This window comes from Phyllobates terribilis, unplaced genomic scaffold, assembly GCF_046119375.1.
Source record: "Phyllobates terribilis strain yellow unplaced genomic scaffold, ASM4611937v1 Scaffold_279__1_contigs__length_2497574, whole genome shotgun sequence".
NCBI classification, from domain to species: Eukaryota; Metazoa; Chordata; class Amphibia; order Anura; family Dendrobatidae; genus Phyllobates; species Phyllobates terribilis.
The window spans coordinates 1,410,196-1,436,527 of record NW_027363039.1 but is presented as its reverse complement, the minus strand read 5'-3'; the positions used below and the strand labels follow the sequence as shown (position 1 = coordinate 1,436,527).

The 26,332-nt window shown below is 48.3% G+C and overlaps 1 pseudogene; it reads left to right on the top strand.

The window, feature by feature from the left end:
* The first annotated feature begins 21,012 nt into the window (after positions 1-21,012).
* The window catches only part of LOC141220287 (uncharacterized), a 96,042-nt pseudogene continuing 90,722 nt past the window's right edge, over positions 21,013-26,332 (top strand).

Genomic DNA, 26,332 nt, shown 5'->3' with positions numbered 1-26,332 from the left:
AAAAACAGCTCTTTTGTTTAGAGGGGACTTTTCCGTTTCGGTCCGCTCCTGGGCCTTGCTCACATAGTCGCTCTGAGTAAGGCTGTGATGGTCCAAACCATATGAGAGAGATCCCAGTGGGGATGCATATTCAGCGGAGTCCTTATGGGGAATGGCAGTAAGGGCGCTCCTGCACTTCCTGTGTGAAGGCCTTTTGGGATGTGACGTGCGGTGAAACGCCGTTCACAACCCAGTCAATCGTGGCGGGGGGGTTTAGTGCGTGCGACTGGGTCATGCCTAGGTGAATCCAAGAAATCCGGAAGTTGAGGTGACATCAGCCGAGGTCACGTGATGTGGACTGAGCAAGAAGGGATAGCGCCACCCACAGGCACATCTGGCTACATAAGGTATTTCCAAAAATAGTTAGTTAAAAGGTGTAAATGGATGGGGGCATTTTACAATGTAGCGGACCACCTCTTTACACTTGTTCATTGGGTGATTGGCAGCAGTTTACACTGCACAGTTATTGGGAAACATAAGAGTATGTGATGAATGATTAGTGCCGGTCGTCATGGTGACTGTCTGTGACAATAAACCATAGGGAGCAGTCAGGGGTGGATTAAGAGTAGCAAGGGCCCCGGGCAGTTTAGAAGGCGCGGCCCCCCCCCCCCCACACCTGATTTATCACGTGACATGTCACATGATCCCCTGTGATAGATCATGTGATAGTTCACTGGAAATTAATTTGGCACAATATTAATTGTGCTGCCTCATCTGAGAGCAGCACAATATAGGGGCAGATACCCTGATTCCAGCGATGTGTCACTTTTTCAGCTGCTTGTCATTTTGAGAAAATCACCATTTTATCTGCTGCAGATCTAGCAGCTCTCTGAATGCTGCGCTCTGTATAGCCCCGCCCACACCACTGATTGGCAGCTTTCTGCCCCTGCTCAGTGTACACAGAAATCTACTGATCAGTGATGGGGGTGGGGTCCTACAGAACTTACTAGTCATCTAGTGATAATTACCTTCTGACAAATCAATGATTTTATCAAAACAACACTAAGCAGCCCAGTAAGTGACACATTACTGGAATCAGTGCCTCTAACCCTACATTACGCTGCTCTCAGATTAGGTGGCAAAAACCTGATGACAGATTCCCTTTAAAGGAGCTGTAAACACAAAAAAGTTTGTATTAAAAAAATACAAGCCATTTGTGAAATGAACTTTTTTTGATTGTTAATTCACATTAGACTGTATCTTCAACCCTTTTGTCAGCAGGTCTTATTACAGACTCTGAATAGGGCAGCTCTCTCCCTCTCCCTCAGCAGAAAGTCACAGCATGGTTAAAAAACGGGATCTTTTATGATTTTCTTATAATAAATAAAAAAGGACATGCAAGTCCTCCAAACTATTTTCCGTTTCTCTATAGGGGAGGTCCTAAATCTTTCTTGTTCTTTAGTTGATCACATGTCAAAAAGGCAAAGCATTTACTATGAACTCGCCTAAAAAAATATACACTTGGAGAGTAATATCATCATCTGCATGTAAATATTCCTTGACTCTAAGGGCTCGCTCACACTGTCGTATAACACGGCCGAATGCTATGTGATGTTTTATCGGATAGGACTCGGCCCTATGTTATACTATGGGACAGTGCAGATCTGCGATTATTGGCATGAGAAAATAATCTCATTCGATATTCGGACCATGTGCACCCATACAAGTCTATGGGTGCACGTAAAACATTGGACTGCACTCGGATGTCATCCAAGTGCAGTCCGATGAACACTCACAGAGACTATGGAGAAGATGGAGAAATTAAGTTCTCCATCTTCTCCATATCTGTGCTGCGAGAGAATCGGATCACACTCAGTTGAAGCTCTGACAGAGTTTGAGCCGAGTGTCGTTAGCATAATTGGCCCTATTCTCTTGCATGAGAGAATATATGGCTTAGTGAGTGGACCCTAAAACTGAATAGTAGTGACGGACAGGCACCTCACAAGCGGGATCCATGTAGCTCTCAGATGTCATGTAGGTAGGGCTTCATTCCATGGGGTAGGGCTTAATTTCAAGGTATATAAAAAAATGGACTTCAAATAAAAATTAAATGAACACAAAAAGCACTAATTGAATTATTTTTTTCGTATTTATGTTTGCTGCCCCTTTAAAAACCCTTTGAGGACCAAGGCACATATATGTCCCATAGTTTTAAACTGGAAAAAAATTTGATTGAATAAAATTTAAGGTCCTCGAAGGTTTAAGTAGGTCATAAATTCATATGAATACTTGCTCATACAATTGCACATGCCAAAAGATGAAGAAGAGCAGAATCAAAAATATGACATTAAGTGGAGCACTTACAGGTATTCAAGGTGAAAGAGACCAGCAAAGGCATCGTCTCGAATGACAGTAAATGAGTTAGAATTCAGCAAGATGAAAATGAAGACAGCAGGTTAGAAGCGAACCAGACTTTATGGTGCTCAGAATTAGTCAAGCAGAATTTATTGACTGCTCTTGCAAAGCACTGAGACTCCCGCTGTGTATAGATGGCGCGGTGCGGCCTCCCGCTGTGTATAGATGGTGCCGTGCGGCCTCCCGCTGTGTATAGATGACGCCGTGCAGCCTCCCGCTGTGTATAGATGGCGCCGTGCGGCCTCCCGCTGTGTATAGATAGCGCCGTGCGGCCTCCCACTGTGTATAGATGGCACGTATAGATGGCTACGTGCGGCCTCCTGCTCAGTATACGTGTATCGATGGCTACGTGCGGCCTCCTGCTGAGTATAGATGCCGCACGGCGCTCCCCCCAGAGACAGCAGGAGGCTACACAGCGCCATCTATACACAGCAGGAGGCCGCACGGCGACATCTATACTCAGCGGGGGGCTGCACGTAGCCATCTATACACAGCGGGGGGCGCACGTAGCCATCTATACACAGCGGGGGGCCGCACGGCGCCGTCTATACACAGCGGGAGGCCGCACGGCGCCATCTATACACAGCGGGGAGCCGCACGTAGCCATCTATACACAGCGGGAGGCCGCATGGCGCCCCCCCCAGAGACAGCAGGAGGCCGCACTGCACCATCTATACTCAGCGGGAGGCCGCATGTAGCCATCTATACACAGCAGGAGGCCGCACGGCGACATCTATACTCAGCGGGGGGCCGCACGTAGCCATCTATACACAGCGGGGGGCGCACGTAGCCATCTATACACAGCGGGGGGCCGCACGGCGCCGTCTATACACAGCGGGGGGCCGCATGTAGCCATCTATACACAGCGGGGGGCCGCACGTAGCCATCTATACACAGCGGGAGGCCGCACGGTGCCCCCCCCAGAGACATCAGGAGGCCGCACGGCGCCAACTATACTCAGCAGGAGGCCGCATGAAGTCATGCACACACACAAACATATACAGACACGCATAAACACATTTGAAACACAAAAATACATACAAACAGACATCACACAATGACATCTGCCCACACACACACACACCTGCCCACACACACACACACACACAGACAGACATCACACACACACACCTGCCCACACACACACATGTGCACACACACACACACCTGCCCCCACACACACACACACCTGCCCACACACACATCTGTGTGTGTATGTATAGTGCGTGTGTGTGTGTATAATGTGTGTATGTATAGTGTGTGTGTGTGTGTGTATAATGTGTGTGTATGTATAGTGTGTGTGTATTTTTTTTTTAGTTAAAAACAAGTAAAATGCATGTGGCATCAATATCAAGACTCCAGATATAAGGGCCTATTCACACTGAATTTTGCAATGCATTTATCTCCTCTTTCCAGGCTTCTATCTAAATCCCTGAAAAATGGCATTCAGATGGGCCTTGACATAGCCATTGATTTGAACAAAGGCAAACCGAGGCTAAAGTCTGAATCTTTAGGCTCCATTTGCTCTGCTTTCAGATGTCTCATTTCAGACAGCACAATCCTGAATTTCAGGGATTCAGTTGTAAGCCTTGTGTAAAGACCTGAATGCAGCGCTGAATGTAGTGTGAATAGGTCCTTACATCCTACACCACCTCAGTGGATTGTTGTTATGGAGTATTGCCCCTGGGTGGCCGCAGTTATGACCACCACCAGGGCTCGCGGTCACCCACCCTAGCTTTGGTATTCTGGGGAGCTGGTATAATGAATATCTGAGAAGAGCCCTAGAGAAGCCAGAACATTGGACAACCAAGAGGTGGTGGCCTCAAGTCAGGTGTAGTGTCCAGCAGGGCAAGACTTTCTAACCTGCACACACACACACACATATACACACACACCTGCCCACACACACACACACACACACACACACACACACACACACACACACACACCATCCCCCGGCTCCATTCCTCCTGCCTGCTCTCTCTCTTCTCCGTTGCAGCAGTGCAGGCCGGGGCGCACTGCGTGATGTCAGAGCTAGGAGACACGGCCGCGCACAGGACCGTGTCTCCTAGCAGTGACGCGGCCGGGCCAGCACAGGGAAGTTAACTGCTGCAGCGAAGAAGTAGCGGCGGCCGCTGCTGGGGTATGTGCCGCGGCGGCCCGCACATATAATGAGGGCAATCTGGCATTAGACATCCCGCCCGGAGCCGCGGGCCCCCTGCAGGCTCGGGGCCCCGGGCGGTCGCCCGGATTGCCCTCGTTATAATCCGCCTATGATTGTATACTCTATACAGCACCTCTACCATGCTCAATCTGTTTCTTACTAAACAGATTAATAACCATCTTCTGTTTCTTTACAAAACAACAGGAATACAGGACTAGAGTGAAAAACCATCGGGGACGCGAAACCACACACACATTGGCTTTCTACTCTGTTACCCCATGCCTGACTTATAATCAGATGAAAACCATCAGCCCCTACGTCTAGGAGCCGGAACCATATGGGTTTCCTTAGCAATATAAGAGGCTTCTGACAATCACCAACATCTGGTCCATCGGGTAGAATCAACTAATCACTACAATCCAACCCCACATACAGATGTCCAGTGAAATACCAAATCCACAGTCCCCATACAACACAAAAGTTCAACACAGTACACAAGGTCTCATCAAGGTTCTTTGTCTAACAATAATGGACCCACTTACTGTGAACAGATCGAATGACCTGCGGACAAACTTACCCAACTCAGACCAGAACCAAGAGAGAAAGACAAATTCAGGTAGTGTAAGAATAAAACTTCTTACCTTGCTGCAGTTGTCCTGATTTGTCAATCTGTCTAGGCGCCAGCAAAACGTTTGGATGAAGTTGTCCTTTAGATTAGCGGGTCGCTGTTCGTTGCGCCAGGTTTGTCGTCGCCATATAATGTAAGACGTTCTGAGACGTTGTGTCTGCTCCAAATTAAATTGTAAAATTCAAATACATGCACGGAAAAACTACGACTGATACATTGAGCATCGGGCTAGATCTGATTTATTACATGCTCTGGTCCAGGTTTATATAGGTTATTAGTATTCATACTTTAAAACAATGTAATTGGCTCAGCTTATCTCTAAATATGTGCTGTCATTAGCATACATACATCTAATAGGCTAAAGGTAACACTACTGACACCCAGCTTTTCTGTTTGTAGTGTTATCCCCCCCTAAGTTTTGTTTTCTCCGTTATCGCTAGTCTCTAGACAAAGACATTCCAAAATACTCCTGATCTCACACACATATACCAGCTCAAACTCCTACAAAAATCAGAATGGAGTCAGGATAGACAAAGTGTAACTCCTGCTCTCACACCAGCTCATACTCTATATAACCAGCTATGGGGGGCTCATACTCTATATAGCCAGCTATGGGGGGGCTCATACTCTATATAACCAGCTATGGGGGGGCTCATACTCTATATAACCAGCTATGGGGGGGCTCATACTCTATATAACCAGCTATGGGGGGGCTCATACTCTATATAACCAGCTATGGGGGGGCTCATACTCTATATCACCAGCTATGGGGGGGCTCATGCTCTATATAACCAGCTATGGGGGGGCTCATGCTCTATATAACCAGCTATGGGGGGGCTCATACTCTATATAACCAGCTATGGGGGGGCTCATACTCTATATAGCCAGCTATGGGGGGGCTCATACTCTATATAACCAGCTATGGGGGGGCTCATACTCTATATAACCAGCTATGGGGGGGCTCATACTCTATATAACCAGCTATGGGGGGGCTCATACTCTATATAACCAGCTATGGGGGGGCTCATACTCTATATAACCAGCTATGGGGGGGCTCATGCTCTATATAACCAGCTATGGGGGGGCTCATACTCTATATAACCAGCTATGGGGGGGCTCATACTCTATATAACCAGCTATGGGGGGGCTCATACTCTATATAACCAGCTATGGGGGGGCTCATACTCTATATAACCAGCTATGGGGGGGCTCATACTCTATATAACCAGCTATGGGGGGGCTCATACTCTATATAACCAGCTATGGGGGGACTCATACTCTATATAACCAGCTATGGGGGGGCTCATACTCTATATAACCAGCTATGGGGGGGCTCATACTCTATATAACCAGCTATGGGGGGGCTCATACTCTATATAACCAGCTATGGGGGGGCTCATGCTCTATATAACCAGCTATGGGGGGGCTCATACTCTATATAACCAGCTATAGGGGGGCTCATACTCTATATAACCAGCTATGGGGGGGCTCATACTCTATATAACCAGCTATGGGGGGGCTCATACTCTATATAACCAGCTATGGGGGGGCTCATACTCTATATAACCAGCTATGGGGGGGCTCATACTCTATAACCAGCTATGGGGGGGCTCATACTCTATATAACCAGCTATGGGGGGGCTCATACTCTATATAACCAGCTATGGGGGGGCTCATACTCTATATAACCAGCTATGGGGGGGCCCATACTCTATATAACCAGCTATGGGGGGGCTCATGCTCTATATAACCAGCTATGGGGGGTGCTCATACTCTAAATAACCAGCTATGGGGGGGCTCATGCTCTATATAGCCAGCTATGGGGGGGCTCATGCTCTATATAACCAGCTATGGGGGCTCATACTCTATATAACCAGCTATGGGGGGGCTCATGCTCTATATAACCAGCTATGGGGGGTGCTCATACTCTAAATAACCAGCTATGGGGGGGCTCATACTCTATATAACCAGCTATGTGGGGCTCATACTCTATATAACCAGCTATGGGGGGGCTCATACTCTATATAGCCAGCTATGGGGGGGCTCATGCTCTATATAACCAGCTATGGGGGGCTCATACTCTATATAACCAGCTATGGGGGGGCTCATGCTCTATATAACCAGCTATGTGGGGCTCATACTCTATATAACCAGCTATGGGGGGGCTCATGCTCTATATAGCCAGCTATGGGGGGGCTCATGCTCTATATAACCAGCTATGGGGGGCTCATACTCTATATAACCAGCTATGGGGGGGCTCATGCTCTATATAACCAGCTATGGGGGGGCTCATACTCTATATAGCCAGCTATGGGGGGGCCCATACTCTATATAACCAGCTATGGGGGGGCTCATGCTCTATATAACCAGCTATGGGGGGTGCTCATACTCTAAATAACCAGCTATGGGGGGGCTCATGCTCTATATAGCCAGCTATGGGGGGGCTCATGCTCTATATAACCAGCTATGGGGGGGCTCATACTCTATATAACCAGCTATGGGGGGGCTCATGCTCTATATAACCAGCTATGGGGGGGCTCATACTCTATATAGCCAGCTATGGGGGGGCTCATACTCTATATCACCAGCTATGGGGGGCTCACACTATATAACCAGCTATGAGGGGGCTCATGCTCTATATAACCAGCTATGGGGGGGCTCATACTCTATATAACCAGCTATGGGGGGGCTCATACTCTATATAACCAGCTATGTGGGGCTCATACTCTATATAACCAGCTATGGGGGGTGCTGATACTCTATATAACCAGCTATGGGGGGCTCATACTCTATATTACCAGCTATGGGGGGTGCTGATACTCTATATAACCAGCTATGGGGGGCTCATACTCTATATAACCAGCTATGGGGGGTGCTGATACTCTATATAACCAGCTATGGGGGGGCCCATGCTGTATATAACCACCTATGGGGGGGCTCATACTCTATATAGCCAGCTATGTGGGGCTCGTACTGTATATAGGCCGCTATGTGGGGCTCGTACTGTATATAGGCAGCTATGTGGGGCTCATACTGTATATAGGCAGCTATGTGGGGCTGTTACTGTATATAGGCAGCCATATGGGGCTTTACCATCCATTTATTGATTGTAGTAACATGAACTTCACATATATAGTGTGAGTCTGTGGGTCCATGATACTGTGTGGGGGGTTTGTTGGGGCCATCATACTGCGTGGGTCTGAGGGAGCATCAAACTTTGCTGGGGGTACTATGGGGTCATCATACTGTGCTTGTGAGGTAACTGTAAGGGAATTTATTGTAGGGGATATTATACATTGTGGTGGATGTAATTTCGAGGGCATCTTAATCTAATGGGCCATAAAAGGGGTATCATAATGGGTGAGAACATTAAAGGGCTACCATTTGGGCACATTTACACATGTAGATGCAACTATACATGTCCACTGTCCTGTCTTCAAAAGTTGAGAGGTATGCCCTTTTGTGACTGCACCATTGCATTGTTATTCTACTTTGTAGAATTTTTTTTTATGGGTGGGGGGGCCCAATTTGGAATTTTGTTATGGGGCCCCATGATTTCTATGTAGGCCCCTGGTAGAGAGGGTGGTGGTCGACTGGCTTGTGAGAACTCTGCCAGCAGCTATACAGCGTTGTGTGGGGCAGCGTTGTGAGGGGACCCGGGTAACCTAAACCAGGTGGTTAGCCTGATCGAGCGTTATACAGCCACCCAGGACATTATACGGGACTTGCCCCAATGCGAATAGCACACCGGCCCCTGCAAGCCCAGGAGCCTGGGAAAGGGTCGCGTCCCTCTGCTGGGAACAGTCAGAAACAAGTCCACATTGAGGGGGTACCCCAGAGTGAGGGTGGCAGGAGACCAGGTTCCCCTAAAATGGTCTCAAGGACTAACGGTGCCACCACTATCAGGTGCTGGCAGGGCCACAGGCCATGACATGTAGCTGCCAACTGCCCTCTGACTGTTGAACCCATGGACTGTGGGTTTACTCGCTGGGTGTCAATGTATGTCCAGACAGTCTGCACGCGCAGTGAACCCCAACTGTGCCAAGTACACGTCAATGGGTACCGGAGGCCCTCTTGGACTAGGGGGCCTAGTGACACTTGTCCATGCATCACTGGTTGCTGGGGACAACCCCAGTGGATGGAAAGTCAGGTTTTTTTTGCATGCATGGGGACCTCCGAGAATACCCGACAACGGAGGTTACTTTTTCCACCACGTGTGGGGAGAAGAACATGTGGTGGGAGTGGTGAAGACCCTCCCTTATGGGACTGTTTTGGGAAGAGACTTGCCCCTGTTCTGATCCCTGCGAGAGAGTAAAATTAACCCTCCCAGGATGTCTTTCTGGGCACGGACCCCGAAGATCCAGAGTCATGGATACCTGCCGTAGGGGTCATCAACCTAGGGACAGAGTGCAACCCTGATAGGTTTTCCCTAGAGGTATTGGCAGGAGAGGTCGAGGAGACCCCGTCGATCCCAGAGCTGGAAGTGTCCCAGGGAACGTTTGGGATAGAGCTACAGGATCCTACCCGGCCACGAGAAAGGGTGATAAAGGTAAACGGAGAGGCTCAGCAACCAGGCGCAGAGACGTTTTTTCCGCACATGGCGGTCAAACAAGATTTACTGTACAGGGTTGACAAGATCCGGGACGAGGTGGTGGAACAGCTGGTAGTGCCTCAGTCGTACCATTGGGCGGTACTCGAGATGGCCCACACACACCTGCTAGGTGGGCATCTAGGGGTGAAAAAAGACTCAAGAGCGGGTCTTACAGCGATCACAGAAACAGCTGTGGTTGCAGAGTAAAATAAAAGTAACGTTTGGACTTGGTCAAGCTATTTGGCTTAGTTGGATTTAAGAAAACTCGGCATGGGCTTTTATTTTGGGAGTGATCTGCAGGTGGCAGTGGGGCGATCCACTCCCTCCAGCCGAGTCTTACAAGTGGCTCATGGCCACAGATTCCATTTAAAAACCTTCAGCAAAGGTTTGGGTGTCAGTGGTTTGTTTGCAATTTGCAGAGCAGGCGGCTCTGTGCACTACAGGCTTGTGTGAAGGCAACGCAGAGTGAACTGGCGCAGCCGTCTCCCACGGCAACAGGTTTACACGGACTGTTTGGATATCCCAGCTGCTAACCGGAGGACAGCTTTTGCATTTGAGTTGTGAGTTTTTGGCAAATAAAGACATTTAAGTTGATCTTTCCTTTGGTCACTACCTCATTACCGCACAGTGTGAACACCGCCGGACTACACAAGGTAATACATGCTCTAGCAGACGTGATCAAATGTCTCAGTATCGATTTTTCATATGTTTTTAAGGGAATGTCGCTTTAATGGAGAAGGACGAGAGCTGGGTCAAAGTCTGAAATAAGATCAGTAAATTCATGAATTACTAGTTGTACTTTTCCCCAAAAAGGAGAAAGGAGTTTACAGGTCCAGAAAATATGTAGTAGGTCACCCTCCTCCTCCACCCATCTCCAACACATGGGACTAGCATCTGGAAATATAGAGTGTAGGGGAGTTGGGACCCTATACCACCGAAAAAGTAGTTTATAGCTGCCCTCCTGAAATCACGAGCTGGTGGATGATTTATGTGTCAAGGTGAAGATACACCTCCACTGATCCCTTGTTCAGGTGCAACCCAGATCTCTCTCCCATTGAGATTGGAATTGTGTTTTAGACTGGTCCAGGGGTTCAATCAGTAGGGAATATGAGAATGAGAAAGTATGTCTTAATGGGCCGGTATTTAAACATTCCACCTCAAAAATTGTTGTATCATTTTTATAAAAGGCTGTAAGTGGGAGAGAATGAAGAAAATGAGAAAGTTGGCCAATTCTCAAGAGAGAAGTAGTTAAGAGAGCGTGAAGATGTTCTTTTGAAGGCTATGAGTTTCCATGTCCGAAGTGTGTCACTCTGAAATTGCCATTGTTTAATATTGCCCCCTATCTGTCGGTGTCCCTCGGTGTTCAGTTCTAGGACTCATGCTGTTCTCCATCTACACCTTTGGCCTGGGACAGCTCATAGTCCCACAGCTTTCAATATCACCTCTATGATGATGAAACACAGATCTACCTCTCTGGACCCGATATCACCTCCTTACTAACCAAAATCCCACAATGTCTATTTCATCCTTCTTCTCTGCTCGATTTCTAAAACTTAACATGGACAAAACAGAATTCATCTTTCCAACATCTCATTCACCCCCCCCCCCCCACCCCAACAGACCTATCCATCAAAGTCAATGGCTGCTCACTCTCAACAGTCCTGCAAGCTCGCTGGCTCGGAGTAAGCCTTGACCTTGCTGTCTCTTTCAAACCACATACCCAAGCTCTTTCCACCTTCTGCTGACTCCCAACTCAAAAATATTTCCCGGTCCATACATTTCTTAACCAAGAATCTGTAAAAACTCTAGTGCACGCCCTCATCATCTCCCGCCTTGACTACTGCAACCTCCTACTCTATGGCCTCCCTTCTAACACTCTCGCAGCCCTCCAATCTATCCTAAACTCTGCTGCCTGACTAATCCAGCTATCCCCCTGCTATTCCCTGGCCTCTCCTCTCTGCCACTCCCTTCACTGGCTCCCCATTCCCCAGAAACTCAAATTCAAAACCCTAACTATGACATACAAAGCCATCCACAACCTGTCTCCTCCATACATCGGTGACCTAGTCTCCCGGTACTTACCTGCACACAGCCTCCGATCCTCACAAGATCTCCTTCTCTACTCCCCTCTTATCTCCTCTTCCCACAATCGCATACTAGATTTCAACCATGCTTCCCCCCTACTCTGGAACTCTCTACCCCAACGCTCTACCCTCACCTACTGTATCCTCACCCATCCCTTCTAAACTGTGAGCCCTAGTGGGCAGGGCCCTCTCTCCTCCTGTACCAGTCGGTGACTTGTATTGTTCATGATTATCGCACTTCTATTTTATGTATACCCATTTTCACATGTCAATCGCTATGGAATAAATGGCGCTATAATAATGAATAATATTTCTATTTGTAGAATATCTTTACCGAGTGTTTCAATTTATAAGGGATTTTAGAGAGCGCGAGACCACTCTGACACGCCGAATTGGACTTGCTAGTTGCTGATTTTTTTTTTTTTATAAGACTCAACTGATGTTGGTGCAGGCGGTTTTATATTTCACGTCTACTACTGAGCATGACACTGGCTGCTCGCTTGATGATGAGTGCTTAGAAAGCATTGCCGGGTCATTAGAGGAAATACGCAATGTAGTACCTACTTGGCAGAAGCACAGAGATGGACCCTCTCCCTTCTTGGATGCCATGGAATCACCCAGATAGCAGATTTTCCTGGGTCTTGTAAGAGAAGCCAGTAACAATGAGCCTCTACGGCCAGCGACAAAGAAGTGTACCTGTGCTGCTGAGCTCTGCTCCTGGGGCGAGGTGCACATCGCTGGAGCCGTGATCAGGCTCTAATGTCCCTGCTGAGGGCATACTGGTCGTGACTTAAAAGCAATACATCAACTTTATCACTAGATTTAGTTCACACAATACAGTTGCGATACATTGTCTTGCTGTGGCCACATTATGTAAACCCAGAAGAAGAAAGCTACTCAGTGATATAGTAATTGTCGCTTGATGTTTCTTATGTATGAATTCTGCCCATTGCCTTCCATTATGTTCCACACTAACCTTGAACCAGATGACAAGGCTTCACATTCCAATTCTCTATTATTAGTTGTATTATATTACAGACTGAGTAGCTGTATCCATGATTATACACCGATAATGATATGTTTCTACATAACTTGTTCTTATAATTTCTGATTGGCGGCCAATTGCGGAGTGGTGCTCGTGATCGGCCACATCTATGTGACGCTTTCCCAAATTACCTTTGTGGTTATAAAGGAAGCCGTCTATTTTGGTTAAACTTTCTTATACTTATGACATTTGTCCGAGCGCTTATGTCGTCTTCACTGGACAGAGTTTACAGAAACAAATAGAAACGGCTGAAAGAGAAACTGAAGAACCAAGTATTTAGTTTTAACTGTAGAATCAAAATGAAGAAGCATAACTCAAACACTGATGATGCTGGAACCCAGGAGTGAAAATGGTGTCACTGAGCAGAGAGACAAGAACTAGAGGAAAGGAGGAAAAAAAGCAAACAAGGCAGCAGACACTGAGCAGACAGTCAAGAACTAGAGGAAAGGAGGAAAAAAAAAGCAAACAAGGCAGCAGACACTGAGCAGACAGACAAGGACTAGAGGAAAGGAGGAAAAAAAGCAAACAAGGCAGCAGACAGTCAAGAACTAGAGGAAAGGAGGAAAAAAAGCAAACAAGGCAGCAAACACTGAGCAGACAGACAAGAATTAGAGGAAAGGAGGAAAAAAGCAAACAAGGCAGCAGACACTAAGCAGACAGACAAGAACTAGAGGAAAGGAGGAAAAAAAGCAAACAAGGCAGCAGACACTGAGCAGACAGACAAGAACTAGAGGAAAGGAGGAAAAAAAGCAAACAAGGCAGCAGACACTGAGCAGACAGACAAGAACTAGAGGAAAGGAGGAAAAAAAGCAAACAAGGCAGCAGACACTGAGCAGACAGACAAGAACTAGAGTAAAGGAGGAAAAAAAGCAAACAAGGCAGCAGAATAAGACCTTTGTTTCTTACTGTGTGTTCCTGTCATTGTCCCTCATGTCCTACTCTTCTCAACGTCTACTCATTTCTTCCTGAATAAGTTCAGTCCAGTTGGTGTGTGTTGGATGTCTATTGTTCCAGGTCATTTTTTGGACCCTAAGCCTTTGTGTAGCCTGAACACCATCACATTGTGTGGGGTCTGTCCAGGACACAGACCACTTTATGGGGTTTGTCAGTGAGCGTCTGGAATTGACTGCTTAGTTTGGTCTGTCTGAAGACAGTTGGACAGAGACCACTTTGTGAGTTCTGGTATCTGTTAACTGAACATAAGTGGAGCATGTTTAAGGATACACTACTAAAATCCTGTAGAAAACTTATACCCTCTGGTAATAAAATGTCCAGGAATAAAAAGACACATTATGGATAAATAAGACAGTACAAAGTTTAATAAGACAAAAACAAAGGGCATTCCAAATCTTGAAGGCTGAGAATACAGAAATAGCATTTCAGGAGTATAAGGCTATGTTCACATGTTGCAATTTTTCAGCGGTTTTTTATGCAAATTTTCAGCTGGGTTTTACAGTACCAGCAAAGCGTATGAGATTTCAGAAATCTCATGAACACACCTTGTTTTTTTTTTGTCCTCAGAATTTTGTGCAATACCTTCGTTTTTCCAAAATGCAGCATGTCACTTCTTTCAGCGTGTTTTCACCCGCTAAAAGCAATGAGTAGCGGAAAAAATGCTGCAAAAATGCAGGTATCAGGTTATGCAGCGTTTTTGGTGCCCAAGCCTGAGGAAGTTGAATCAGGTTATTTTTTTTTTTTTTGCATTAAACTTTTTCAGCATGCAGAAGAGACAAAAATGCAGCAAAAACTCAGCAAAACCTGCTTTTTTGAGGCAGCTTCTTTACTGCCAAGAGGGCAGGTTTTGCCTGCGGAAAAAAAATGCAGCAAAAACTCAATGTGTGAACATAGCCTAAAGATCACAATAAGAAATGCAAAAAAAGAAATCAAGGTAGCAAAGTTATCTACAGAGAAGCAAATTGCCAGCAAAATTAAAATAAATCCCCCAAAAAGTTTATAAATACCAATGGCAAAAAATAAAAAACGGATGGTATTGGCCTCTTAAAAAACAATAAAATTATAGAGGACAAAGAAAAGGCTGAGATATTAAACAGTCACTTTTCATCCTTGTTCACCAATGAACCGTCTGGGGATGTTTCAACAAGGCAAAAATCAAAGTTCACCACCTGATATTACTAATTTAACACAAAAAGAAGTAAGCCTGTGTCTGAGCAAATTAAACATTGACAAATCCCCCGGGCCAGATGGTATTCATCCACAGATACTGAGGGAATTGAGCTCAGTAATTGACAGACCGTTGTATCTCATATTCTTAAACTCTCTTGTAACAAGGTTAGTGCCACAGGATTGGAGGATAGCTGATGTGGTACCGATATTTAAGAAAGGTAAGAAGGTGGATCCAGGCAGCTACCGCCCAGTAAGGGCACAGACACACTGCTGTATTTCTTCTGCGCGAATCGCATCGTAAACCTTGTACTGGCCGGCACCTCTCCTGACCTGACAGCTGCATAGAAATCCATCATGCTGTCATGTTCAGGTCAGGAGAGGTGCTGGCCAGTCTGTTTAGTGCGATGCGATCATCGGCCCAGTTATAAGCAAGTGTGTCTCTACCCTAAGTCAGACATCAGTAGTGTGCAAAGTTTTTGAGGGAATGATAAGAGATGACCTGCAGAGATATATTGCAGAGAATAATACAATAACTGACCATCAGCACAGATTCATTAAAGATAGGTCATGTCTAAACAACATGTTGGGGTTCTATGAGGAGGTGAGTTAAATCTGGATGTTGGTAATGCGGCTGATGTGATTTATCTGGACTTTGCAAATGCATTTAATCCTGTACCATATAACAGCCTTATACTGAAGCTACAGAAGTAGGGACTTGGGGGAACTATATGCAGATGGGTAAGGAATTGGCTAAATGATAGGAAACAAAGAGTCGTCATAAATGGTACGTTCTCTAAATGGGACATTGTCAGCAGTGGGTACCGCAGGGATCTGTACCGGGAGCAGTGGGGGCCGCAGGGATCTATACCGGGAGCAGTGGGGGCCGCAGGGATCTATACCGGGAGCAGTGGGGACCGCAGGGATCTGTACTGGGAGCAGTGGGGACCTCGGGGATCGGTACTGGGAGCAGTGGGGGCCGCAGGGATCTGTACTGGGAGCAGTGGGGACCGCAGGGATCTGTACTGGGAGCAGTGGGGGCCGCAGGGATCTGGACCGGAAGCAGTGTGGACCGCAGGGATCTGTACTGGGAGCAGTGGGGGCCGCAGGGATCTGTACCGGGAGCAGTGGGGGCCGCAGGGATCTGTACCAGGAGCAGTGGGGACCACAGGGATCTGTACTGGGAGCAGTGGGGGCCGCAGGGATCTGTACCGGGAGCAGTGGGGACCACAGGGATCTGTACTGGGAGCAGTGGGGGCCGCAGGGATCTGTACTAGGACTGATTTTTTTTTTTTTACCTGATTTTTCATGACCTCGGGGATGGGATTTATAGTAAAGTTTCAGCCTTTGCTGACGACACCAAACTATATTGGATATTAAAATCTGACCTTGACATTACAAAACGATCAGGATATAATTTCTGAATGGAAAAACACTTGGAAAATGAGATTTAATGTAGATAAATGTAGAGTAATGCACCGAGGATGGAGTAATCCTATTGCTGCATATACAGTTGTGCTCAAAAGTTTACTTACCCCGGCAGAATTTTTCCTTTCTTGGCCTTGTTTCAGAGGATATGAATGATAACAAAAAAAAAATGTTTCTCTCCACTCATGGTTATTGGTTGGGTGAAGCCATTTATTGTCAAACTACTGTGTTTTCTCTTTTTAAATCTTAATGACAACCAAAAACATCCAAATGACCCTGATCAAAAGTTCACATACCCTGGTGATTTTGGCCTGATAACATGCACAGAATTTGACACAAATGGGTTTGAATGGCTACTAAGGGTAACATCCTCACCTGTGACCTGTTTGCTTGTAATCAGTGTGTGTGCATAAAAGCTGAGTGAGTTTTTGGGATCCAGACAGACTCTTGCATCTTTCATCCAGCCACTGACGTTTCTGAATTGTGAGAATGGGGAAAGCAAAAGAATTGTCAATGAATCTACGGGAAAAGGTGGTTGAACTATATAACACAGGAAAGGAATGCAAAAAGATATCCAAGGAATTGATAATGCCAGTCAGCAGCATCCAAACTGTGATTAACAAATGGAAAATTAGGGGCTGTGTAAAGACCAAACTACGGTCAGGTAGACCAACAAAAATTTCGGCCACAACTGCCAGGAAAATTGTTCGGGATGCAAAGAAAAACCCACAAATAACATCAGCTGAAATTCAGGACTCTCTGAAAACTAGCGGTGTGGCTGTTCAAGATGCAAAATAAAAAGGCACTTGAAGAAAAATGGGCTGCATGGTCGAGTCGCCAGAAGAAAGCCATTACTGCGCAAATGCCACAAAGCATCTCGCCTACAATATGCCAAACAGCTCAGAGACAAGCCTCAAAACTTCTGGAACAAAGTAATTTGGAGGGATGAGACCAAAATTGAACTTTTTGGCCACAACCATAAATGTTACATTTGGAGAGAGGTCAACAAGGCCTATAATGAAAGGAACTCCATTCCTACTGTAGAGCACGTCATTGATGTTAGATGGGACAATACACGGTATTAAGAAATGGGGTATGTGAACTTTTGATAAGGGTCATTTGGATGTTTTTGGTTGTCATTAAGAGAAAACAGATTAGTTTGACAATAAATGGCTTCACCCAACCAATAACCATAAGTGGAGAAAAAGTTTTTTTGTTATCATTCATATTCTCTGAAACAAGGCCAAGAAAGGAAAAATTCTGCCGGGGTTTGTAAACTTTTGAGCACAACTGTACATTAAATGGGAGTGTACTCCGGATTACAGAACAGGAGAAGGACTTGGGTATTCTGGCTACAAGTAAGCTGATCAGCAGTACTCAATGTCAAGCAGCAACGGCAAAAGCAAACAAGATTTTAGGGAGTATAAAAAGAAGAGACAAAATTGTGCGATCCCAATGTATTGTTACCCATCTATAAATCACTGGTGAGGCCACATTTCGATTATGGGATCCAGTTTTGGGCTCCACATTTTAAAAAGTATATTCAGAAGTTAGTTCAAAGGCGGGCAACTAGATTATAACAAGGGATGAAAGGCCTGGCATATGATGAAAGGTTGGAAGAGTTGGACTTGTTTAGCTTAGAAAAAAGACGCCTCAGAGGAGATCTCATTTACATGTATACATATATGTGTGGTCAATACAAGGAAAGGGCACATGACTTATTCCTTCCAAAGACCATAATAAGGACTAGGGGGCACTCATTACGGGTGGAAGAAGATTCCGCCAGTAAAATAGGAAAGGGTTGTTTATAGTCAGAATGTAAAATGCCTTACCGCAAGAGGTAGTAATTCGTGATGAGCGAGCATGCTCGGGTGTTTTCCGAGTATCTTCAGCGTGCTCGGATGTTATGTTTTAGTCACTCTGTAAGCATGATTTGCGATTGTTTGACAGCTTTAATACATGTGAGGAATGCCTGTTTCTTTGACATTTTTAATACATGTGCCTGTTTCTTAGGCATACCTCACATGTATTAAAATTGTCAAACAGTCGCAAATCATGTGCACGGAGTGACTAAAACATAACCCCCGAGCACGCTGAAGATACTCGGCGAGCACCCGAGCATGCTCGCCAAAAGGGTTAACACAACATACTCACTCATCAATAGTAGTAATGGCCGATAGAGTAACAATTATAAAAGGACTAGATGATTTCCTCAGAACACAAAACATTGTGGGTTACAGTTAATTAGTGACAAAATGTGCAATTGGTGGAGAAAGGTTGAACTTGATGGACCATAGTCTTTCTTCAACCTATGTAAATATGTAATCGAAATAGAAAATAACAAGTAACACGCCTAAGAAGGTTGTATTAACAGTTCCATAACCTTGGGAAGCACAAGCTTCAGATGGAACAATGGACAAAATATTAGATGGTCTGCGAAAATGCAGAATTTGTAAGAGTGCAGATCTCGTACAAGACTCCGATCACATCTACATGATGGAAACCAATCACAACCGATGGATCCTGTAACTAAGACTCCGATCACATCTACAAGACGTCACTAACCACGACCGATGGATCCTGTAACTAAGGCTCCGATCACATCTACAAGACGTCACTAACCTCGACCGATGGATCCTATAACTAAGGCTCTGATCACATCTATAAGACATCATCAACCACGACCGATGGATCCTGCAACTAAGACTCCGACCACATATACAAGACATCACCGACCACGACCGATGGATCCTGTAACTAAGGCTCCGATCACATCTACAAGACATCACCGACCACGACCGATGGATCCTTTCACTAACGCTCCGATCACATCTACAAGACGCCACCAACCACGACCGATGGATCCTGTCACTAAGGCTCCGATCACATCTACAAGACATCACCAACCACGAACTATGGATTCTGTAACTAAGGCTCCGATCACATCTAAAAGACGTCACCGACCACGACCGATGGATCCTGTAACTAAGGCTCCGATCACATCCACAAGACGTCACCGACCACGATAGATGTATCCTGTAACTAAGGCTCTGATCACATCTACAAGACAACACCAACCACGATCGATGGATCCTGTAACTAAGGCTCTGATCACATCTACAAGACGATACCAACCACGATAGATGTATCCTGTAACTAAGGCTCCGATCACATCCACAAGACGTCACCGACCACGATAGATGTATCCTGTAACTAAGGCTCTGATCACATCTACAAGACAACACCAACCACGATCGATGGATCCTGTAACTAAGGCTCTGATCACATCTACAAGACGATACCAACCACGATAGATGTATCCTGTAACTAAGGCTCTGATCACATCTACAAGACAACACCAACCACGACCGATGGATCCCGTAACTAAGGCTCCGATCACATCTACAAGACGACACCAACCACGACCGATGGATCCTATAACTAAGGCTCCAATCACATCTACAATATGACACAAAACACGACCAATGGATCTTGCAACTAAGGCTTCGATCACATCTACAAGACGTCACCAACCACGACCGATGGATCCTGTAACTAATGCTCCGATCACATCTACAAGACGTCACCGACCACGACCGATGGATCCTGTAACTAAGGCTCCGATCACATCTACAAGACGTCACCAACCACAACCGATGGATCCTGTAACTAAGGCTCTGATCACATCTACAAGACGTCACCGACCACGACCGATGGATCCTGTAACTAAGGCTCCGATCACATCTACAAGACGTCACCGACCACGACCGATGGATCCTGTAACTAAGGCTCCGATCACATCTACAAGACGACACCGACCACGACCGATGGATCCTGTAACTAAGGCTCCGATCACATCTACAAGACGTCACCAACCACGACCGATGGATCCTGTAACTAAGGCTCTGATCCATCTACAAGACGTCACCGACCACGACCAAGGGATCCTGTAGATGTGATCGGAGCCTTAGTTACAGGATCCATCGGTCGTGGTTGGTGACGTCTTGTAGATGTGATCGGAGCCTTAGTTACAGGATCCATCGGTCGTGGTCGGTGTCGTCTTGTAGATGTGATCGGAGCCTTAGTTACAAGACAACACCAACCACGACCGATGGATCCTATAACTAAGGCTCTGATCCATCTACAAGACGTCACCGACCACGACCGATGGATCCTGTAACTAAGGTTCCGATAACATCTACAAAACGTCACCAACCACGAGCGATGGATCCTGTCACTAAGGCTCCGATCACATCTACAAGACGTCACCGACCACTGATGGATCCGGTCTCTCGGCCTCTGGTCTCCCCCTGGAATCCCCTCAGTGCTGACGTCACACAGATCCTGTTCTGTCTCCAGGAATATAATCTGCGGGGAATGTTCTCTGCTCTGTATATAATGTCTTCTGGGCGCAGGTCTCTGTATAATGGCTGATAACAGAGAGAACAGAGATCCAAGAGAAGTATGAAGTGTCTGCTGTACTGAGGGGGAGGAGCTGTGGTGACGTCATCATTATCACAGGTCCTCCACCACTTCTCTCCTGAGCTCCGCCCCCTGATCACATGACGGTGACGTCACCACAGGTCCTCCCGCTCTCAGTGCAGCAGCTACGTCCTGGGTGTGCGCAGCTCTTGCTCTCTGGTATCAGCCAGCAGCAGGTTTCCGCTTCCCGCCATTCCGGTGAGATTACAGGGAGGGTTTGTGGTGAATCTGTGAGAGGAGAGTGTGGGGTGAGATCAGAGCTGTTCCTGTGGAGGCTCCTGCTCCATGTGACTGCGGCTCCTCAGTGTTGTATGGGGGATGTGCAGCGGCTCCTCCTCACCTCACCGCCCCCGCTGGAGGTGGAGTTACCACGGTGACCGCCCCCCGCTGGCGGAGTAGTTACCACGGTGACCGTCCCCCGCTGGAGGTGTAGTTACCACGGTGACCGTCCCCCGCTGGGGGTGTAGTTACCACGGTGACCGTCCCCCGCTGGCGGAGTAGTTACCACGGTGACCGTCCCCCGCTGGAGGTGTAGTTACCACTGTGACCGTCCTCCGCTGGAGGTGTAGTTACCACGGTGACCGTCCCCCGCTGGCGGAGTAGTTACCACGGTGACCGTCCCCCGCTGGAGGTGTAGTTACCACTGTGACCGTCCTCCGCTGGAGGTGGAGTTACCACGGTGACCGTCCCCCGCTGGAGGTGGAGTTACCACGGTGACCGCCCCCCCGCTGGAGGATGTCGTTACCACGGTGACCGTCCCCGGCTGGAGGTGGAGTTACCACGGTGACCGTCCCCCACTGGAGGTGGAGTTACCACGGTGACCGCCCCCCGCTGGAGGTGGAGTTACCACGGTGACTGTCCCCCGCTGGAGGTGGAGTTACCACGGTGACCGTCCCCGCTGGAGGTGGAGTTACCACGGTGACCGTCCCCCGCTGGAGGTGGAGTTACCACGGTGACCGTCCCCCGCTGGAGGTGGAGTTACCACGGTGACCGTCCCCCGCTGGAGGTGGAGTTACCACGGTGACCGCCCCCCGCTGGAGGTGGAGTTACCACGGTGACCGTCCCCCGCTGGAGGTGGAGTTACCACGGTGACCGCCCCCGCTGGAGGTGGAGTTACCACGGTGACCGTCCCCCGCTGGAGGTGGAGTTACCACGGTGACCGTCCCCCGCTGGAGGTGGAGTTACCACGGTGACCGTCCCCCGCTGGAGGTGGAGTTACCACGGTGACCGTCCCCTGCTGGAGGTGGAGTTACCACGGTGACCGTCCCCCGCTGGAGATGGAGTTACCACGGTGACCGCCCCTGCTGGAGGTGTAGTTACCACGGTGACCGTCCCCGCTGGAGGTGTAGTTACCAGGGTGACTGCCCCCTGTTGGAGGTGGAGTTACCACGGTGACCATCCTCCGCTGGAGGTGGAGTTACCACGGTGACCGTCCTCCGCTGGAGGTGGAGTTACCACGGTGACCGTCCTCCGCTGGAGGTGTAGTTACCACGGTGACCGTCCCTGCTGGAGGTGGAGTTACCACGGTGACCGTCCTCCGCTGGAGGTGGAGTTACCACGGTGACCGTCCTCCGCTGGAGGTGGAGTTACCACAGTGACCGTCCTCCGCTGGAGGTGGAGTTACCACGGTGACCGCCCCCCGCTGCAGGTGGAGTTACCACGGTGACCGCCCCCTCTGGAGGTGTAGTTACCATGGTGACCGATCCCCGCTGGAGGTGTAGTTACCACGGTGACCGCCCCCCCGCTGGAGGTGTAGTTACCACGGTGACCGCCCCCCGCTGGAGGTGTAGTTGCCACGGTGACCGTCCCCCGCTGGAGGTGGAGTTACCACGGTGACCGCTGGAGGTGGAGTTACCACGGTGACCGTCCTCCGCTGACGGTGTAGTTACCACGGAGACCGTCCTCCGCTGGCGGTGTAGTTACCACGGTGACCGCCCCCCGCTGGAGGTGGAGTTACCACGGTGACCGTCCCCCGCTGGAGGTGTAGTTACCACGGTGACCGTCCCCCGCTGGAGGTGGAGTTCCCACGGTGACCGTCCCCCGCTGGAGGTGGAGTTACCACGGTGACCCCCCCCCCCGCCGGCGGTGTAGTTACCACGTTGACCGTCCTCCCCTGGAGGTGTAGTTACCACGGTGACCGTCCTCCCCTGGAGGTGTAGTTACCACGGTGACCGTCCTCCCCTGGAGGTGTAGTTACCACGGTGACCGTCTTCCTATGAGGCTGATAATGAGTGGTCAGATCGGCGGAGGAGGCCGCGGTGGAGTTTGTGGCTTTTCCTCCAGATTCTTCCTGATAAATGTCGGATATTTGGGGCAGAATTCAGTGATTGTCGTTATATCGTCCCCTGTGATCTCCATCTTCTCCTTTATCATGAAGACGCCGGCAGGACGATATTCCTCCAGCTGATCCAGTGCTCCTCCCTCCTTCTCCTGAATGACCCCCCGAGGATGGACGAGGACGAGACCACCAGAAGATTATTACACTTCACCCTGGAGATCATCTCCCTGCTGAGCGGAGAGGTAACTCCTCTACATTTCTATCAGCTTTATTGTGTTATGGAACAAGTCCGACATCAGGTTTTTCTATCTGATCTGAGAGCAGCATGATGTGGGGGCAGAGACCCTGATTCCAGTGATCGGTCACTTACTGGGCTGTTCGCTGCTGTTCTGATGAAATCCCTGTTTTCTCTGCTGTAGATCTAGCAGTGCTCCGAACACTGAGCTCTGTGTAGCCCCGCCCGCAGCCCTGTCAGGCTGATCTCTGCACACTGTCATAGGCAGAAAGCTGCCAGTCAGTGGTGGGGTTGTGACGACCTGGCAGCAGGTTTACTTTTCCTCCAGTGATCGTCTCCAGCTGATTAAACAGGGATTTTATCAAAACTACAGCAAGCAGCCCAGTAAGTGACACATCACTGGAATCAGGGTCTCTGCCCCGACATCATGCTGCCCTCAGATTAGTTGCCAAAAACCTGGTGACAGATTCCATTTAACCCCTTTACGACATTCACCGTACATGTACAGCGTGAGGATCAGACGGGTTCTCTCCGAGCCGCGGCGCGATCATCGACGGGTGTTAGCGGTATATAGGAGCTGACGCCCTGGGGCAACGGACATAGGGCCGATCTCAAGCGTTTAACCCCTCTGATGCCGCTGTCAATAGTGACAGCGACATCGATGGGCGTCGGCGAGGGAGGGGGCTCACTCTCTTCTCCGATCAGCACAACGCAATTGCGATCACATTGTGCCGATTGTTTCCATGGTGACCACGGACCAAAAGATGGCTGCAGAGTCACCAGGGACGGTGGCCTGTAAGCTCCAGCTCAGAGCAGCACCTGACGCCTCCTCCCTGTGTATGAGATACTGATCTGATGCCGTGCAGTGTAAAAGCATCCAGAGTATTAGATCAGCGATCCGGGCAGGAAACGTTCATGTCCCGTCCTGGGAGAAGGGAAGGAAAAGTGTTTAAAAGTTGAAGAAATATAAAAAAAAAACACAAAATAAAGAACAAAAAAAAAGAAAATCTGAATCCATGAAATACAAATATTCATGTAAAAATAAATAAAGTACATGTTTGGTATCGCCGAGTCCGGAACGACCCGACCTATAAAACTGCCCCACTGGTTAACCCCTTCAGTAAACAGCGTAAAAAATATAATAAACAACGATGCTTCATCATCATACGGCTGAACTAAAAGTGGAGTAAAACGCGATTAAAAAGACAAATGTGTATAAAAATAGTATCTCTGAAAACATCATATTGTCCTGCAAATAACACGCCGCCATACAGCTCCATCAGCCGAAAAATAAAACATTAAAGCAATCAGAATAAAGCGGTACAAAAACAATACTGACTTGAGGTCTTCCATGGACGTAACACTACTCAGACAACACAGGGTGAGGGTAACACAGCGTGGCAATACTTTATTGAACCACCAAACAGACAATAAACACAGAATAGTCCCAGCAAATACCCAAGATGGTACAACTTTACACAGTCTCGCCCTTCCGCTCGCCCGCCTGGGATAGAACACCTGTGACTTTGGGACTTCAAGGGCCAACTACCTCAACCAGTGGTCCCCCGCTTTTGGCAGGCCCTCACAAAGAGGAGGTTGCAGCAAGATTAGGAAGCTGACAGTCCACTTAGTTACAAGGCCAGGAGACCCGAGGGTCCCACCCTGGCCTCCGAGAGTTTCCATGGGGCTAATTGACCAGCGGGTCCCAATCTGGCTTCTCTGAATGTCTTCATGGGTTCCAGGTGACTGGAGGGTCCCACCTGGCAACCCCAAACAACATATCCATGGGGCCAGGTGACCTCATTGTCCCAACCTGATGGTCAATGGAGCAGATCTGTATCCTTCCAGTCAGGGCCGTATACCCTTAGGCTAGAATCATGTAGAATCCAAATCTGTGTCTCTCTAGATCGAGCCATGCTACCAAGCTGAGGTTCTGATGAGCAGGCTGTGGAGTCAGAGTCGGTATAAAATGGACCAACTTCGACTCCTAAAATATATAATAAATTGGGTACAGTAGTTCAATGCAGTTTGTGGGAATATTTTTTCATAAGAATTTGGGAAAGTTATGAAATGTCCTACTCCTGATCTAAGGGTCTAGACCAGGGGTCCTCAAACTACGGCCCGCGGGCCACATGCGGCCCACGGAGGACTTTTATCCGGCCCGCCGGGCTATGGGCGGAGGAGAGGAGAGCGGTGTCAGCGCCAGCCCTTCTCCGCCGCTTGCTCAGGGCCCCGGCAGGCGGATACTTACCTCTCCCAGTACCTCTGCAGATCCGCTGTCTTCCTGCTCTGCGCTTCCTGTGATGTCTCAGGTAAGAGGGTGCGGTGACGTCTTTACACCGCGCCCTCCCGAGTGCCGTCACAGGCAGCGCAGAGCGGGACAACGCCGCCGCGACGCTGGAGTCCAGACCAGAGTAGAGCAGCGGCAGCAAGTGAGAAGTGAGGTGAGTATTGGATTTTTATTTTTTTTTTTAATGTATGGAGGTATAGGTCATTATATGGGGGGGTGACATCCTGCAAGGGGTATAATATGGGGGCGTGACATCCTGCATGGGGCATGATATGGGGGGTGGCATCCTGCATGGGGCATGATATGGGGGGGTGACATGCTGCATGTGGCATTATATGGGGGGGGGTGACATGCTGCATGTGGCATTATATTGGGGGGTGACATGCTGCATGGGGCATTATATGGGGGGGGTGACATGCTGCATGGGGCGTTATAAAGACAGGGGAGTGATATCCTGCATGGGGCATTATATGGGGGGGTGACATGCTGCATGGGGCATTATATGGGGGGGTGACATGCTGCATGGGGCATTATAAAGACGGGAGTGATATCCTGCATGGGGCATTATATGGGGGGTGACATCCTGCATGGG